The sequence below is a fragment of the Rhinatrema bivittatum genome, chromosome 1, assembly GCF_901001135.1.
Source record: "Rhinatrema bivittatum chromosome 1, aRhiBiv1.1, whole genome shotgun sequence".
NCBI lineage: Eukaryota > Metazoa > Chordata > Amphibia > Gymnophiona > Rhinatrematidae > Rhinatrema > Rhinatrema bivittatum.
The window spans coordinates 215,875,241-215,894,848 of record NC_042615.1 but is presented as its reverse complement, the minus strand read 5'-3'; the positions used below and the strand labels follow the sequence as shown (position 1 = coordinate 215,894,848).

Here is a 19,608-nt window from a genome sequence, read left to right as displayed (position 1 = left end):
CCCCCCCAGAGGCTCTCTCTCTCCTCCTCCCTCTCCCCCTTTATCTCAGGCCCTTCCCAAGTCTAAAAATGCCCAAACAGAATTTATGAACAAATTGTAAATTGCATTATGGGCTTAATGCAATTGAAAATGGAGTAGTTATTTGCAGCATTAAAACTGTGCAATATGGCTTCACGAAGCCAGCCCACTTTTGCAGAAATCCCATCCCCGACTCTTCCCCAATTCCTCCCCTTTAAAAAATTTGCATCGCACCATGCGTTATGGTGCTTATCATATGTGTTAAGGCAGTTTTTGGATATGAAAACACTTTAACGCATGCGAAAACGCCATAACACAAGTTGATAAATGACCCTGTGAAATGTTTAAAAATGTGTAGATATTCTGAGGCAAATGAAAATGTAATTTTTTTTTGCAAATGGGACCTCTACACGAGAATCCTGCAGTATGCCCTGAAATGAATTTCTAGGCTACTAAAATTCATTTTGAGGCCAATCAAACCTCTAAAATAGGCCTACAGTAGTTGTCAAATGCAGTCTTCAAGGCTCTCAAACAGGTGTGGTCTTCACAATATCCACAATTCATATCTATAAAAAATATGTGCAAGTATTTGGTCTAAGAATAGGTTCATTAGCAAAATTTCCTTTTAAGTCAGATCTGTTTGGGGGTCTGGAAGCCTATTACAGGCAATTAGGGTAGAACTGAAATTAGAAAAGATGAAATTCTCGTTTTTAAACAGATAGATGGAATTCAACCTGAACACAATGGAATCAAATTCAGGATATTCATCACCTTCTGATGCTGAAGAAGCAATCTTTCTGTTAAATAATTCTCATGTAGGTCTGCTTGGAATCCAGTTTCATCAGGACAAACATGGCTACTAAAACCCTGGGCTACCTAGACAGATTCTGTGAGAAAGTTAGGGGGTATGGGGGAAGGATGCACTGAAGCTACTTTACTTGCTCACTCACAGTTCCCTAAACATTAAAGCAAAGGAGCTATTTTATTAATGACATTTGTTAATCACCTAATTATAAGCAAGCATTCTAACAGGGTCATTTATGAAATTACATTAGGGCCTTATCGTGAGCGTTACTATGTTCTCTCAGCCTAGCTAGACTGTACAAATCTCATCTTTGTGTACCTTTCCTCACTCCAAATCACATGAAACCTTCACTGATGTGTTCTGTGCTGTTCGTACCTCTGACTGTGCATGTAAAATTGCCCATCAAAACCTAGGCCACCAACAAAACCTTATTCCGACTTACTGGTTGCCCCTCCTACAGTGATATAAATAGTTTACTTATATGAGAGCCTTATAAAGAGTCTCTCTCTCTCTCTTGCCAACAGCCCAAAAAGTGGTAAAAGCCTGTCTGGGCACTTTTCAGCTTGCGATGTGAAAATATCATGTGTGATAAATTTCACATGAAATGCAGTAAAATAGCACATGTTGTAGAATCTCAAAAATTACCCTAACCATGCCCCTTTTTTAATCACGGGTGCTATTGCAAAATTTATAGCAAAATGATAAATCTAGGTCTAAGTGAGGTACAGTATAAAATAGAGATGTGAATCGTTTTTTGTGTTCGTGTCGTTCTTTGTTTTTCAGCTGCCACTGGAAATGTCGTTTTTTTGCAGTTCGGGTCTTTTTTTTTCACAAAAAATCATTTTTTGAGTTAGTGCGTGCTAACTTAGGGGTAGATTTTCAGAGCCCTGCTCGCCTAAATCCGCCCAAAACCGGGCGGATTTAGGCGAGCAGGGCCCTGCGCGCCGGGAAGCCTATTTTACATAGGCCTCCCGGCGCGCGCAGAGCCCCGGGACTCGCGTAAGTCCCGGGGTTCTCGGAGGGGGGCGTGTCGGGGGCGTGTCGGGGGGCGGGCCCGGTCGTCGCGGCGTTCCGGGGGCGTGTCGGCAGCGTTTTGGGGGCGGGTACGGGGCGTGGCTACGGCCCGGGGGCGTGGCCGTTCCCTCCTTACCCGCCCCCAGGTCGCGGCCCGGCGCGCAGCAGGCCCGCTGGCGCGCGGGGATTTACGTCTCCCTCCGGGAGGCGTAAATCCCCCGACAAAGGTAAGCGGGGGGTGTAGACAGGGCCGGGCGGGTGGGTTAGGTAGGGGAAGGGAGGGGAAGGTGAGGGGAGGGCAAAGGAAAGTTCCCTCCAAGGCCGCTCCGATTTCGGAGCGGCCTTGGAGGGAACGGGGGGAGGCAGCGCGGCTCGGCGCGCGCAGGCTATACAAAATCGATAGCCTTGCGCACGCCGATCCAGGATTTTAGTGGATACGCGCGGCTCCGCGCGTATCTACTAAAATCCAGCGTACTTTTGCTTGAGTCTGATGCGCAAGCAAAAGTAGGCTGATCGCGCTTCTTTTAAAATCTACCCCTTAGTGCACGCTAACCAAAACTGTTAGATTAACGGGAGTTAACGCGCACTAATCCGAAAAACGAATTTTCACGAAAAAATGGGAAAATCCCGATGGTTTTTCAGGCTCCCCGAAACATGCCGAATTGGACATATCTTGGCATTTTGAAACAATTCCTCCTATTTTCCCCCTTAAACCAGTGCAGTGCCACACAGGATGCCTGGTCTCCCTTAATTCCCCTTGTGAAAGAGAGCTCTGTGGGCGGGGACCAGCAGGGGAGGAATAAGAGCTGGGACCCAGGTGGGAATAGGCAGATCAGGCTTGGGTCTCCAGGAGGAAGGCAGTTCCTGTAGAGTAATGCTGTCCAAACACTGAGCTGTGATGAAGCTAAGCTATGATTACTCAGTGAAACAGTACTTAATTGTGAGTAACTGAAGTACAGTTGTCTGAAGAGAAAGACAGTTTGCGTTTGTTTATTTGTGAAGCTGAATAAAGATATCGTATTTTAAGAAAGGCTAGAGTCACACTGAATTTATGTCTCCAGACCTGGGGATCACCACTCGGTCCCACAGTGCCTTAAATGCCAACAAAAGTTATTGAAATTGACATCTGAAAAGAATTTATTCCCAATGCAATTCTTTCAATGCAAGTGTAATGTGGTCTCTCCTTTTGATCCCTATAATCACCAATATGATGTTGGAAGCTTATGTATAACCACATCTTTATATAATTGTTAAGCTAGCCCAATAAAAGTCATCACAATCAACAAAGAATATATAAAAACAAACACACACTGGCGCTGATGTAATAAAACCCATGCCAAAACTAGAGTTAAATTTTAGCACAAGTTTTACTTAATGTGCATGTTAAAAACAGGGATCCCCAGGGGTGCAGTAAGCTAACAGGATGCAAATCAAACAGGAGTTAAAAAAATACGCTAAAATGCGAGTTAAACTCAGAAATCAACACTAATACAGAAAAGTACTTCAAAAGGTATTTTAAAACAGAAGTAAGGAGGTTAGAGTTTGAAATTGGAAGGAGTGTGACCAAAATGACCTTGCATACAAGACTGTCCCTGGGCATCCCGACTTGGACAAGTCATGTAAAGTGAAATAAAGGATAAGTTCTCTAGGGAAGGCACCTACAACAGAACAGTGCTGTGCATTTTAAATGACTGTAGTTGCCTGTTCCAGAGAGCTCACCCTTTGATTTCACTTGGCAAAATGGTCCTGAATGCAAGATTGGCACTGGGCATCCTGACTTGGGAGCAATCTTGCATGCAAGTCCATTTTGGTCACCCTCCTTCCAATTTCAAGTGCTTATCTCCACACTCCTGATTTAATACATTTAAGTGGATTTTCCTCCTTAGCCTGAGGTGGATTAAAAGTTAACTCTCTTCTCTGTGGTCATGATATTCTATTGCTGTATCAATGTGGTATAGTCTTTCTACAAGACAGGGAACAGCAATAGAATAACTTTGGCCACCAGAAATGTATGTTGACTCCATTTCAGACCAAAGAAGGCATAAGGTCTCTGGGGCTTGCACCTACAGCTGAACAAAACATAAGCTCTCTTGCGAAGGCACCTTGGTGTTCTGCATCCCGACTCTGAAGTACTGTTCATCTGTAGATGCCATCCCCAGAGAGTTTGCATTGGAAATATAAATCCTCCTGGGTCAGATTTGGACTACCATACTGGACACAAAAACAGACAACATTTGCCACCAGAAATGTGAGTTTATTCCACCTCAGACCAAGGAGTTAGATTTCCAATGTAAGCTCTCTTACGCAGGCACCAGTTACAGGTTTCCTTTGTTTTCCAGAACAGCTGGACAGCACACGCACACGTAGTGCTAAAGCGTGTACTGTTCACCTGTGAATGCCCAGCCAGACAGCCTATGCCTTGTTCATCTAGCTTTAGATGTGTCAAAAAAGCCTTGAAGGAGAAAATGTGCCCACAGATCCAATGCCACTTTGGCAAGGCATGGCAAGAAAAATCAAAGCAAAAGTTCTCTGGGGAAGGCACCTCTGACTGAACAATATTGACTTTGGCGTTGGGCATCAGCTTTCAGTATTCTGTTCGGCTTTAGGTGCCCACCCAGAGAGTTTATGCTTTGATTTTACTTGCCATTCTTTTCCAAAAGGGCCCTGGATGAAAGAATTTGCTCTTTGGAGTGGGCATTTACAGTTAGCTGAACATTAGGGATGTGCAGAGCAAAAGTTTAAGTTCATATGTCCATATGTCCAAAGGGGGTCCCATTTGCAGTCAATATGGACATAAACAGAATTCAATGAGTTGAGTATATGTCCATATGTGCAAATAAAAATTTAAACCCCTCACCCTCCTTAATCCTCCCCCCCCCCAAGACTTACCACAACTCCCTGGTGGTCCAGCGGGGTCAGGACGCCATTTCTGACCAACTTTGCAAGGAGCACGTGACGTCGGCGTGACGCGGCGTCACGTGATTCCCCGCGAGTTCCCTCCGGCACCCTCGTTCGGCCCAAAAGGAACTTTTGGCCAGCTTGGGGGGGGCCTCCTGACCCCCCCAAGCTGGCCAAAAGTTCCTTTTGGGCCGAACGAGCGTTCCGGAGCGAACCCGTGGGGAATCACGTGACGCCGCGTCACTCCGATGTGGCGCCGACGTCACGTGCTCCTCGGAAAGGCTTTCAGAAATGGCGTCCTCACTCCTCGCTGGATCACCAGGGAGTTGTGGTAAGTCTTTGGGGGGGATTAAGGAAGGTGAGGGGTTTAAATTTTTATTTTGGATCAACAATCGCGATTTCCAACTTATTCAACATAGCTATGTTGAATAAGTTGGAAATCCGATCGTTTATGTCTTATCACTTTTTTAAGTTAAAAAAAAAAAATAAGTAGCGTTTTACATTTATGTTCAATATGAATGCACACCCCTACTGAACATGGTCTAAGCTCCCTGGGACGGGATTCTACAGTTAAACCGTATACCAACATTGGATGCACAATGCCAGCGTACTGTTCGACTATAGCTGCCCTCACCAAGTGTACCGGACATTAAACTCCTGGGTCCAAGGTGGAGTAAACTCACATTTCTGATGGCCAATGTTATTCTGTTGATGTGCCTAGACTAGACACAATAGTAGAAAATGGCAACCAGAAATGTGTTAAGTTTTATTCCTGCTCTGACCCAGGAATTACATTTCCAGTGTTAAGAAAATGTGCCTTAATCTGTTTGCCCTCTAATGCACCACCCTGCAATGCTGGGAATTAGCTAATGCCTTTTTTTTACCATGGGATCTGCATGCAACCACGCCAAATTTAGCACTAGTTTTTACTCCTGTTTTAGGGGCCGATGCAATAAGACCCGAGGTGAAATCGATGCTAGTTTTCTGCACGTATTTTTTTAAGCACGCATGGCAAAAGAAGGTGCCTCTGCAGGATGTTATAGGGGATGGCATGCAAATGAGATACGTGCAGAAACTCCATGCAAAACAAATATCCACACAGATAAGCACGTTATAACACATGCTGAAGGCCTATGCAATAAATCGCACATAAACTCGCATTAATGTGGTGACCTGTGATTGAATCTCGGTTGAAAGCTTAAGAAAGTAGTGTGTTAGTGGTCCGGGAGTGGGACTGAAGGTGGTTAGAACAATGTCTAACCCCTTCATGATCCATCACTGACCATGAGGAATCTATAATGGCGAACGCTGGTGAGTGAGGGAAATGCAGCAGAGATTTGGAAGGTGCTATAAAACATTCACATTTCTGACATGTGCCTATTCCCTCTCCGACCTCTCTTCTGGCTTCTACCATTTAATTTTTTGACCTCCAGCCAGGTACTTAAACTTAACACCTCCCCTGATCTAGGCGCTAAAAAACCCGCACTAAAACTAGCATGGTTCCCTGCATTGCCCTTGAATAGTTAATTGCCTTCTTTGCATGACATCAGCATGGAGTAGCATTAAACCAGCCATGGCTATTTCAGAGGGATTGTGCGCGCATTTTTTCTGGGCTAATCGTGTTATTACATATATGTGTAATACCACACACACAAACTCGAGGCAGGTATACCACAGCTTATTAAATTGGCACCTGAATGCACATCTTTAGGAGTTAAAATTAGGGATCTGCATTCGGATGAAACAAAATAGGAAATCAGATAAAATTTCCTATTATGTTTAATTTCATTATCAAAGTGAAATGATTGAAAATCCGACAATATCTCTTCGAATTTCACATTTCATTTTGAAAACAAAATTGATCCCTCAGGCTGAGGTCCAGGCTCGAAGCAGGGGGCCTTGACTATGAAACAGGCCGAGACCCAAAGCAAGGGAATCAGCCTAGGTGAAAGCGTGACACGGGAGGCTGGGCCTAGGCCCAAGTCCGGGGCCTCACCAAGGCATAGGCCGTGGCCCGACACACTAACTGCATCCTAGGCCCAAGCATGATGCAGGGGTCATGGCCCAGGCCAAGGCTTAATGCCACAGCCTTGAGTGAGACCCCCCCCCCCAAAATGTAAAAAATGACTTACCTGCTATAGGAAACCAGCATCGCTGTCCAGGCCCAGGCCCGATGTAAGGACCTGACCCAGAAGCCAGTTCCTGACACCTAGACCTTGACCTAGGACACGATCTGGGCTCAGGCCCAACATGCTACCCAGTCTTGGCCTGGGTACCGACGCTGTGGTCTCGGCCCAGAACCGGTCCAATGCCGCATCACAGTCCAGAGGCTAGGTCTCAATGCCGGGGCCTGACCCAGAGGCTGGGTTGTGACACCTGGGCTGGGGCCTAGGCCAGAGCCTGGGCCCAGGCCCGATGCCATAACCTGGTCCAGAGACCAGGTCCCAAAGCCAGGGCCTCGGCCCAGACCTAGGCCTGACACCTGGGCCTCGGCATAGGCTGGGACCCGGGCCCAATGCTGCAACCCGGTCTGGAAACATGGCGTCTACTGGGGTGAATGTGGCTGTTAATTAAATCTGGTGTGACACCAGAGGGCGGTGTCAGTTGGCTTCAAGAGCCAAAAAAATGAAGACTGAAGAGGAGCGCTCCAAGGCCTGGGCCTGACCCTGGGTCAAGGCCCAGGTATTGTGACCCAGCCCTGGGTCGGGTCTCCACGTTGGGCCTTGATCCGGGCTAACCAGGCATCAGGTCTCAGCCTCCGGGTCGGCTCCCAGCGTCAAGCTTGGGTCCGGGCTATACATAGGGCATAGACTGAGGTTGCAGCAACCTAGGCCTATGCAAGGCCTGGGCCTAGGCATTAGGACTATTCCGATGCTCAGGCCCATGCTGAAGCTTCAGCCTTGTGTAGGCCTAGGCAGGTCTCTGTAATCTCAGCCTTCGCTCTACGCAAGGCCCAGGTTTCAGCACGGGCCAGGGATCGGGTAAATGGGGGCAGGGAAGGATCCTGGCCCCGGCATTTTTTTGAGTGGGAGGGATTGGTCAGGCGCTCAGAAGGCCCTGTTTCTTTTTCTTTTTCATTTTTGGGGGATGTTTTTTGTTAAATGTTTATTGCGGTTTGTTTTTCTACTGAATAAATAAAATAAAAACATTTGGTGAAACAAAATTGGTGGAAAATTAAACTCCCCAAAATGAAATGAAAAAGGAGCGAGAATTTTTCTTTTTTTCCACCCCTAGATAAAACCCCGTTTACATGCCAGAGTTAACTTATGCCAGAAAAAATGCATGCCAAAGCAGGAGTAAAAACCTGTGCTAACGTTTATGTTCCTTATTATATCAGCCCCAATGTAAAGTATAGAGGAAAATGCATGCACATACAGCAAGGGACGATCTGCCTAGTTCCCACTTCCAATAAATGTATTTAAGCAACAGTTCATCTCTCTTTAAGTTCCCAATCAGACATTATTTCAAGTCTGTGTTTACAAATGATTACCGTACATTGTTTCAATTTCCAAAGCAACATTCTCTTACATCCTATAATTAACTTCAATGTGACATTCTCTTACATCCTATAATTAAATTCAATGTGATTTGTTCCTCCTAATGAAGCTTCGGTGAAACACGAAACACGGACCTGTGTCGGGGGGCCAGAGGAGCATTAAGACACATTGCTGATTGTGATTTACCTACAATTGTTATTCATTAAATCTTTGACATCATAATGATATGTTTTTTTTGGTTATTATATGAACTATCACAGCATAAAACTTCCTGCAGCACACACACTATTTTTAAATATTATTTTGGTGACCTTTGGATTTCTTCCACATCCTTTGTGGTGTTTCAATTATTTATTAATTTATTAACATCTGGTAATCCACCATTAATTCCAAAGAGAGAAATCAAAAGTGGAGTACAATAAAACAATATAAGCGTAACTGATCACAATAACCCTTATCCCAGTTCTTACCCCTTCCTCTCCAATGCTATCCAATAAAATCTTTGACAAGGTTCCTCATCCCTTAGTATCTCCTGATCTACCTAACATATATCTTCCTTCCGCAGCACATTCACCAAATCAACTCTCCCCATCCCGAGATGAGCTGAAGTGGTGCAACAGTGGGAAATCAGAGTCGTATTACTCTCTGTTCATGCCTTTAACACTGTTTTCAGCATCAGTGCAGCAAGCCTGCAGTGTGGCTTCATTGACGATGTAATACTGTTTTATTATTTTTAAAGACCTAAATATCTCAAAGGTATTAGTAATGTACAAAAGACAAACCTTTTTCAAGGGAAAGTAAGTTCTGGAACAAAGGGGGGGAGGGGGGTTATAATATGAAGCTCCAAGGGGTAGACTCAGGACCAACGTCAGAAAACACTTTGTCACAGAACGAGTGCTGGATGATACACCTGGACTGCTCTGCCAGGAGGGATGTGCAGCTCCAAAAACTTCACTTTTGTTCATTTTCTCATTTTTAGGGGTGTTCCAAGTTTTGTTTTATTTAATGTCTATTTCAATTCATTTGCTGAACAGAATTAAACATGAAAAATAAATAAATAAATAAATAAACCTAAACGAGGCCTCCTGGGCCCCTTCAACCTACTCCTGAGCCCCCCAAACAAATTCTGCCAGGGCTAGGGACTTCCCAGGCATCCACTTCCCGCTTCTGCAGGGGGTACTGGATCGTGAAAGGGGCAGGAAGGATGCCCACTCACCTCCTACCCCCATCAGCACCTCTTGACAATGTTGCTGACTGACCCCCGAGATCATAAGCGATGTTAAAGGGGAGCCAATTGACTCTGAGACCAGCACCCTTTTAACATCATTACATTGTAGACCTCAGGGCCAGCTGGTGAGGCCCCCCAGCTCCTTCAGCTTTTTTGGGGAGCAGGAAGGTCGGGGGGGGGGGGCAGGGAGGTCCTGGCTGGAGACAGAATTTTTTTTTTTTTTTTTTGGTGATGCGTAATGCGTATTCACAACAACCGAAAGGAAAACCTCCCAGATTCTGTTGGATTTTCTTTCATTCCACTTTGAAAATGAAATGAATCAAACTAGGAAATGTTTTTAAAATTCACATCCCTACCTCCCCAGCGGAGCTGGCGGGACAAAACAGTGCAAGAATTCTAGAAGGCATGGATAAGCACAAAGGATCCCTAGGATGGTAACCAAGCAAGGGGGTAACACAGTTACAAACTTAAACAGAAGGCGTGGAGGTGGACAGAACAGCAATTGCAACTCTGAAAAAATCTTGCTGGGCAGAATGGATGGGCTGTTTGTGTCTTTTTCTGCCATCACTTACTGTGTTCGCATATATTACTAACTGATTCCAGGAGTCCTGATGGGCCAGCCTGCAGAAGATTAGTTTCTCTGCAAATTTTTTTGGTTTCATGATTTTGTGAAATTTTAGTCGTAGACAGAAGTGCTGTGCCTTTTAACTAAGTTGCAAGCAGGTGGCCTAATATACCGCACTTATTATCTAGTACCCGGGAGACCTGGATTCAAATCCTGCTTCTTCTACCACTAATACTCATTGGTGCGCTGTGTCTGATTTACTAAGTTCCCCGCCCCCCCCCCAATAAACAGAGAATGGGGAGAAAGCCGTAGTAAATCAGGCCCTTGATCTCACACTGCTATCCATTTGGCTTGTATGCTCTCAGTGGCAAGATTGCACCTGAAATCTGTTGTAAAGTGCCTTTCTACAGGGCACTATATAAAGCCTAAATGTTAAGACAATAACACAGTGAACGTAAATTGTCAGAACTATTTTCATTAGGCGGCTTAAATATGCTTATTCTAAAGATGCAGATAAGATGTGACCGGAGTTCCTCTGTCTTTACTATCACCAAGACTACTAGTCCAGATTATGGAGAATTTTATTTTGAAAGATTCTCAGATTTACAAACCCATATAGAACATTATAAACTCCCTCCTATTGCCTCTATCACTTATAGCTCCATCAACAAAACTTGAGCAGGTCTCTTTTCACCCAGAAAAAAACTGAAGTTGAAAGACTAGCAGTAGCAGGGATGGCTTGGGAAGGATAACAAGAGCTTTGGGAATCAGAAGAGAAACTCTTTTAAACCTGCTTCTTCCAGATCTCCTATTTTAGTATTGGGGGTGATAGGGAGACATAAAAAGTGGCACATTTCCTGCAGGGTGGGGGTAGGTATGCAGGAAGGAATTTCTTGCTGAGTCATATTTTAGTTTTTTCCTATTAAGACTTGGTCATGGTGACAGGAATGGCACAAGGAGATTTTTGCTGCTGTAGGCAGAATACGAGAACTGTGATTATTAGTAGAATTATACCCTTACTCGTGCAAGGTAAGGGGCTCTGAATGGCCACAAACTGAGTTAAATGTGGAAAAGAGATGTTAGGTATGTAGAAATACAGTACCCTCTATTTGGGTGCTTACTAGAATACATCAAAATGCATAATTAAACAACTATTTCTGGCTGCACCTTTCTTTGGGTCCAGCTTGGCTGAGGGGCCCGTTTCGCCATTCCTTTGCTTGCTTCCGGACTCTGCTGCCGCTGGTGACGTCTGAGAAGGAGGAGCCGGGTAGACCATAAAACCTTGTCTACCCCGGCAGACGCTGCCGCACCTTTCTTTGGGTCCAGCTTGGCTGAGGGGCCCGTTTCGCCATTCCTTTGCTTGCTTCCGGACTCTGCTGCCGCTGGTGACGTCTGAGAAGGAGGAGCCGGGTAGACCATAAAACCTTGTCTACCCCGGCAGACATTGCCGCACCTTTCTTTGGGTCCAGCTTGGCTGAGGGGCCCGTTTCGCCATTCCTTTGCTTGCTTCCAGACTCTGCTGCCGCTGGTGACGTCTGAGAAGGAGGAGCCAGGTAGACCATAAAACCTTGTCTACCCCGGCGCGACGCCGCCGGCGCGACGTTTAAGCCGCGCGCGTTAAAGGGGCGCGCTCGGCTTTGTCCGGATCGGACGGCATTGGGCGGCACGGGACTTAATTGTGGAGTGAGAAGGTGCGGTCTTAGTGAACGGCGACAAGTTAAGTAAAAAGTTTCTCTTCCTTGTTTGATTTGGGAACAGCGCTGTTTATTTAATAGCTGGTAAAGAGGTTGCATTCGTTTTGAAAATGTGCCATGCCTCATTCTAAGAGGAAGGCAAAAGTAAGAGAATTATCTATGACCTCAACTCCAGTGAAGTTGTACCAGTCTACTATCCCGGACTGTTTCCAAACTCCTTCAGAGAGAACACCGGTGGGGGCCGCTAGTAATATGGCTCAGGAGCAGGAGAATATTACTTTGGCCAGTGAAACATCTCTAACCCCCGGTGCCCCGCAGAAACCGGATCCTCCATCCAGGGATCCTGAGAAAGCTATAACAACAGCAGGAGCAATACCTGTCCCCCCTAGAGAGGTTGGAAGTCCAATAAGGAGCTCTGAGGACAGTGAAAATCAAAAATCCTGGGAGGTCAGGGAAGGCTCGGATGTAGGAGGAGGAACTGAGTTCTTGCAACAACTTGGAGATATTGTAACAAGAAATAAAATGCCAGAAATAATGGAGATAACTCCAAAGAAACTTACAATAGAGGAACTGGGATTAATGATCATGAAAATGCAGAAATCGATAAATAATTTAACTTTGAATGTGCAGGAAGTATTGAATAAGAATGTTTGTATGCAAGGAAGCATAGAAAGTTTAGAGAAAAATACTACAGTTTTGGATGTGAAAATGGGAGAAATAAAGAAAATTCAGGTGAATTTAATAAAATCAGTTCAAGAACATGAAGGGAAATTAGAAATGATAGAGAATCTGAATAGGAAATTGAATTTAAGAATACTAAATTTCCCTATAGTCCACTTGGTAACGCCAGTGGACCTATTTAATAGTTACTTAAAAAATATCTTAAAGTATTCTGAAAATTCAATTCCTAAGCTATCTAAGGCCTACTACCTACAACAACAGAGTAAGGAGAATAATAATGTGAAATCTATAGAAAGTTTTAACCTGACAGAATTTTTGGAAAAATCATACGAATCGAAGATTGAAAATAGAGCAACCCTTTTGGTGCAGTTCCAATTTCACTCAGAGAGAGATGAAGTGTTAAAACTTCATTTTAGACAACAAAAACAAAACTTCTATGGTGCCCCAGTGAGAATATTCCCAGATGTTATACGCACAACACAGATAAGGCGAAAAAACTTTATAGCACTCCGAAAGGAAGTGCAAGATAGAGGAGCACAGTTTTCACTACGTTATCCCTGCAAGTGTTACATAAAATATCAAGGAAACTCATATATCTTTAATTTCCCAGATCAATTACGTGCATTTCTTGATACTCACTCCTAAGGGTTGTATGAAAAAGTGGGTAAAAAAAAGGAAGTAATGAGGGAGTACAAGGAGGGTTTTCTTTGATTATATTCTTTTGTATTTGCTCCAATTGTTTACATATTGCCAATGTTCACTAATATTATTCCTAAATATTATCCTAGAATTGATACTATTTCGAGGGAATTACTGTATTGTAAGTGAATTCCTTTAATTTATGCTTTACCTCTGTATCAGAATTACTATTTGTAATATCATAAGAAATGCAATAAAAATAAAATTATAAAAAATAAAAAAAAAATAAAACTATTTCTGGAGGAAAACAGCCAATGAATTAATTCCCCAATTAGTAAACCTATCACATGAGCACTAGATTTTACCATTTAGGGAATCCCATCTACACTCCCAATTTATTAATTGGGAGTGTAGATGGCTTTAATCCATTTTTTTCTGTCTCAAATACCCTCTTTTCTCTCCCCTCTCCTCTAAGTATGTAATTCAAGACCAAAACTGAACTAGGCAAATTTTGAATTTCAACAATTTTTGGGATTTTCCTCACATTTGCCAAGAAAATGTTGACTTAAGTTCTCCCATCAACTCCAGGGAAAATCTAAGCATATTTGCTAAAATTCTATGCAGATTTAACAATTTGCAGACACCTGCATCAAATCTGCTTCCTGTGAATTTCCAAGAATCAGCAAATTCACTCAAACTCTGATGTGGTTTTGAATATTTGTGGAAGACTGCATCAGGTTTATAAAAAGAAAAATTTGGCAAACCTGCAAAAATTCTTGCAGGGTTTACTGAATTAGGGGTCATTTTCAAAAGGGATCGCACGCGAAAAGGGACTTTTCGCGTGCGATACCTAGATCAGGACGGGTTCTGGGCGGCGTTTGCACCGGAAGGGGAGGAGTCGGGGAGGCACCGGGGTGGACGCCGTGATGATGTCGCTGACGGCAAAAAAGTAAGGGCCCTTTTCGATGCCAGTTTCGCGCCCAATAGCACCACCTTTTACAATGGCGCTATTGGGTGCCAAAGCCGGCAGCGATAGCACTGCGGAGGTGCGGTTGCTGCCGGCTTTCGCAGGCCCACCCCCCCCCCCCCCCGCTTCGCCACCCCGCTCCCCATTATCGCCGGATTTTCTAAGGTCTGCCACCTTAGAAAACCCACGCCTTAATTTGCAAACATTTTCAGTAATGTTTGCAAATTAAGGCGTGGGTTTTCTAAGGTGTAATGTAACTGAGTAATACTAGACTTGACCATACCTGCTATATCTCCATTAGCTTCTTTCCCAGTCACCTTCTCTCACTCATATCACAGGGTGGGCAAAGGGTTGGAAACCACCATTTTATTCAGGAATCACAGTATGTACTAAACTGAGTAATACTAGACTTGACCATACCTGCTATATCTCCATTAGCTTCTTTCCCAGTCACCTTCTCTCACTCATATCACAGGGTGGGCAAAGGTGATGAGGCCACAAAGAGCAAAGATGGATCGACTGTAAGACAGAGAATGCAAGAAGACATTGAGGTGAAGGTGAGTAGAGCTGTCCAAATGGACAAATGGACAGCTCTACTCACCTTCACCTCAATGTCTTCTTGCATTCTCTGTCTTACAGTCGATCCATCTTTGCTCTTTGTGGCCTCATCACCTTTGCCCACCCTGTGATATGAGTGAGAGAAGGTGACTGGGAAAGAAGCTAATGGAGATATAGCAGGTATGGTCAAGTCTAGTATTACTCAGTTTAGTACATACTGTGATTCCTGAATAAAATGGTGGTTTCCAACCCTCTCCTGGAGGCACACCTAACCAGTCAGGATTTTAGGATATTCATAATGAAAATGCTTGAGATAGGTTTGCATGCATTGGAGACCCAGTGTATGTAAATCTATTTCATGCATATTTATTGTGGTGATCCTGAAAACCTGACTAGATTGGTGTGCCTCCAGGAGAGGGACTGGAAAAACTGGTCTAGAAACTGTTGTGCTTCTTAAGGTCCTAAAATCCTAAAACTTAGCAACTATTAAAACTGTTCTCTTTCATTAACCAGGACCCTAAGACATTTCAAGCTCAGAAATAATAAGCAAATACAACTCAGTGAAAACTAAAAGTTGAGGCATTAAATCTAAGGGATTTTCCATTACCTAATTTCCTTCCACATATCCTGCCACTTGCTAAGTGGTAAATATTAGAGAATTTCTACTGTATGGTAAAATAATACAGAAGAAATTCCCTGAGATTCTGATATTGGAATAGCAGGGAGTTTTTATAAATTATTTCTTGATTATTTTCATTCATATAGTAAACATACATATACAGAATCCCCACAGGTATATTATTCTGTGTGTTTATACTTTGTAATGAACTATTCACCTAAGGATCTACATATTTATTTTTCCTGTGATTTTAAATTAGTTCTCTAATTAAAAACAGTGGCAGTTGTAGTGAAGTATTCCAGAGGTTCTCAAACCTGTCCAGGACGAACCCCAGCCAGTTGGATTTTCAAAAGTTATCCACAACAAATATGCATGAGATAAAATCTGCATGCTATAAAGGCAATGTATGCAAATCCATCTCATGCATATTCGTTGTGGATATCCTGAAAACATGACTGTCTAGGTATGCCCTGCGGACTGGATTGAGAACCTCTGTATTGCACAGCATTGTAACTTCTCTTCAAAAGAAGTCACGCACTCTGGGGTAGATTTTAAAAGGTGCGCGCGGGAGTAGATTTGTTCGCGCAACCTGGCGTGAACAAATCTACTCCCGATTTTATAACATGCGCGTGCTGCCGTGCACATGTTATAAAATACAGGGTCGGCGCGCAAGGCTGCGCAGAATCGGCAGCCTGCGCGCGCTGAGCCGCGCAGCCATCCTCTGTTCCCTCCAAGGCTGCTCTGAAATCGGAGCGACTTCGGAGGGAACTTTCCTTCTGGCCCCACCCACCTTCCCCTCCCTTCCCTTATCTAACCCACCCCCCAGCCCTAACTAATTCCCTCCCCCTACTTTTATTTTACAAGTTATGCCTGCCCGAGGCAGGCGTAACTTGCACGTGCTGGCCGGCTGCCGGCGCACATTGTTCCAGTCCAGGGGCAGGTCCGGAGGCTGCGGCCATGCCCCCAGAATGCCTCCCAATGACGCACTGGCTGTGACATGCCCTCCGACACGCTCCCGACATGCCCCCCCTCCCCCCCAGGAAAGCCCCGGGACGTACGCACGTCCCAGGGCTTGTGCGCGCTGCCAAGCCTATGCAAGTTAGGCTCGGCGCATGCAGGGGGTGGAAGGGGCAGCTTTTCGGGGGTTACACGCGTTTCTTACACGTGTAACCCTTTGAAAATCTGCCCCACTGTCTTCTGCGCTATAAGTACAATGAATTCAACTCTCAATTTCCAATATTTTAATACATCTTTCTAACAGCCCGATTTTCATATTCTTGCAGGGTTTACTGAATTAGGGGGTCATTTTCAAAAGGGATTGCACGCGAAAAGGGACTTTTCTCATGCGATACCTAGATCAGGACGGGTTCTGGGCAGCATTCGCACCGGAAGGGGAGGAGTCGGGAAGGCACCAGGGTGGACACCATGAAGACGACGCTGACGGCAAAAAGGTAAGGGCCCTTTTCGCCGCCAGTTTCGTGCCCAATAGCACCACCTTTTACAATGGCACTATTAGGTGTAAAAAACGGGATACGTGTGTGGCCGGGCCACGTGTGCACAGCGGGCATTTTCCAAGGCCATGGGCCTTGCACATTTCTCCCGGTAAGCGCAGACAATCCGGCTTCAAAAAAAGGGGCATCCTGGGAGAGGGCTAGGGGCGGGGGGCTGGGCGGGGCATGGGCAGGCCAGGACAGCGCTATTAGGCATGTGCCAGCAGCTGGCCGGCCCGAGCAACCTACTACTGCTCAGGAGAGCAGGTAAGTATTGAAATTAAAAAAAAACAAACTAGTTAGAGGGGTTTTAGGAGTTGGGGAGGACAGGGGAAAAGGCAGGCAGGGTAGGTAGGGGATGTAGGAAATTCCCTCCCAGTCCCCTCCTTTAATTGAGCAGTCTGAGAGGGAATTGGGGAAAGGGCCAATCGAGTCGCTGCATGCATTTTATAAAATGCCCCCCCTTACGTGCCAAGTCGGCACTCGCATGCACATGCATGTGAAGATATAAAATTGGGCATGCATGTGCACGCAGGTAGCAGATTTTATATCGTGCGCGCCTTAATGCATGCATATTGTACAATTGGCGCGTCCATGTGAGTGCACCAGGAACTGCGCGCACATGGATGCCTGCGCATGGGTATTAAAATTCCCCTTTAAATGAACATTTAAAAATGGAAAGCTGAGGTCTTATATTGGACTTTGTGGCACAACTGCCTCTATAGCTTCCTGAATTTCAATCACGTATCACTTGTCTTTCTTACTATATTCATTGAGGACTAATTCACAAACTCTAGAGAGCTGTCAAAGGTTTTAAGTTATTTTAAGGTTTTCATGTTATCCTACCACAATAGAAATGTGGGTGGCTCAGGTTGGAGCTACCTTACTATAGAACTTTATTTTTTGCCATCACTCTAAGCCAGATATTTTTCTGTTTCAGAAAAAAGCTGTTTGCACTAACATTTTTCCCAATTTTATATTCTAGAATTGCAGAACCCTGCAATTTTATGTGATTTCACTGCAGGGATGTTCATGTAGTGCAAAGATATTTTGCTCTGTATGTTTTCTTTCCTAATCGTTGTGTATACTGTACTTTTCTATCTGTCTAAATCTTTTGATCTTTCTGTACAGTATTTTAATTCTTGCCATCAGTATTCTAATTAATGTATGTGAAGTTTTGGTTTCAGAGATAAGACAGTTTACACTGTTTTCTCAAGCACCCATGGGACAGTAAAAAAAAGAAAAAAGTCTAAATGCTTTCACCAGTAAGAGAACAATTCATTACAACTGCACTGTTTTTAATTAAAGAATGAATTTAAAATCACAGGATAATTACATTTTTAACAACGTTAATACTGTGATCACTATATAAAAGGATTCACCAACCAAGCATGCAATAGTGTAAGCAAAGGCCCAAGGTTTTAATCTTTTAAATCTTCTGAAATGCTCATGCATTTATTGAATAATCCAGACTCAAGCGAGCCCATTCAGATTTGCAAACCTTACAGACGTTTGCTTCTCCCATTAGAAATGTTCAGCAAAACTATGTTTTTGGTTCCAGACACGTTGCTGGTAGATTCATGGAATCCAACCTTTGGCGACAAGTCACTAAAAATAAAGCAGTCAAAAGATGACACACAAATAGCACAAACCTTTTTGTTTGTTTTAATCGTCTGCTATGAGGCAGAAGTTTCGCCTACCTTTGAGTGTCGGACTTGCTCCAAACCCCCGGCAAATACCAGAGAAAGAAAGCCTGCAGAGCTCTGCAGTAGCGCAGCGCTGGGAACTGCCTTCAGATAGCTCGCTTCCTGTTTGACCTTTTTACCTTTCCTGTTGATGGAACAGCTCGGCTCACTTCTCTGAACTAACAGAAAGTTGACTATTAACTGATGGGCTTAGTCCAAAAGCTCGTGTTTTTTTCCCCCCTTACTCCTTTTCTTCATAATCCTGCCTGCTGTCTAGCACAGCAAAAAGCTCAGTTTGCCAAACTTTTAAAAGCCTTAGGGGGTGAGGGGTTGGTGAGAAAATGAGAGAAGGGTCAAACTCCCAGTTAGGAAAATTGTATCATTTTTTACCCCCTCCCCCCCCCCCCAAAAAAAAAATCTCTACATGAGACATTGGCAACTGTTTGCAATTTGATTTAAAATTAGCTGGAAGTTGTGCATTTGGTGTGTTTGATTTGGACGCCCAAGCGGGCCCTGTGGCCGCTCGGGCCGGATAATGTGGGCCCAGGCCCACTCGAGAGCCTCGCGGTCGGAGGGGAGGGAAGAGGGGAGACGGAGCACGGGAAGGGGGGGGAGGAAGGGCGAAAGGGCAGGCAGTCAGTTCGCGGGGAGGCCAGCAAGGGAGGGGGGGAGGAGTTATGGGGAAGCGTGTGAGGGAAGGCAGGGATAGGAGGACATGGCGTGTTGCCATGGTCGCGGCGGCTCCGATTGGCCGGCTGGCCGGCGGGGTCGAGGGAGGAGGAGGGTGGTGCGAGGGCACGGGGGCATGCAAGGAAGAGCTCGGGGCGGCAGCAAGAAGGCAGCAGCGTGAGCGAATCCCCTCCCACCCTCCCTTATGTTTAGGCTGTCGGGGTTATGCTTGTTGTCGCAGCGGTGTGGGGGGGCTTGCGGAGGGCCCGAGCCTGAATAGTATATTTGGTTGATTGTTAAATCGGGGTTTCAGCGGAAGACGGTGGTGACAACTGAGGGGGGCTGTTGTCATGGTGGAGCTCCTTGCTAGAAGTGGCGGGAGATGGGCTGCAGCCGGTGTTTTTACGTTGGAAGAAGCATTTCCTGACAAGTTTCTCTCTCTGCCTGCGAGGACCTGGACGACAGGTGTGGAGCCGATAGAGATGCCTTCAAAACCGGCGTCCCTTGAGCTCCCTAATCGCTGCAGCCGGTGTTTTTACCTTGGAAGAAGCATTTCCTGACAAGTTTCTCTCTCTGCCTGC

General features: G+C 44.9%; 1 protein-coding gene across 1 annotated transcript in view; it reads right to left on the bottom strand.

Moving 5' to 3' along the window:
- The window catches only part of SH3TC1 (SH3 domain and tetratricopeptide repeats 1), a 140,027-nt gene extending 121,566 nt beyond the window's left edge, over positions 1-18,461 (bottom strand). The window contains 2 exon segments of the mRNA XM_029591728.1: positions 18,180-18,281; positions 18,374-18,461. The gene's annotated coding sequence lies outside the window, so the exon portion shown is untranslated.
- Positions 18,462-19,608: the final 1,147 nt, after the last annotated feature.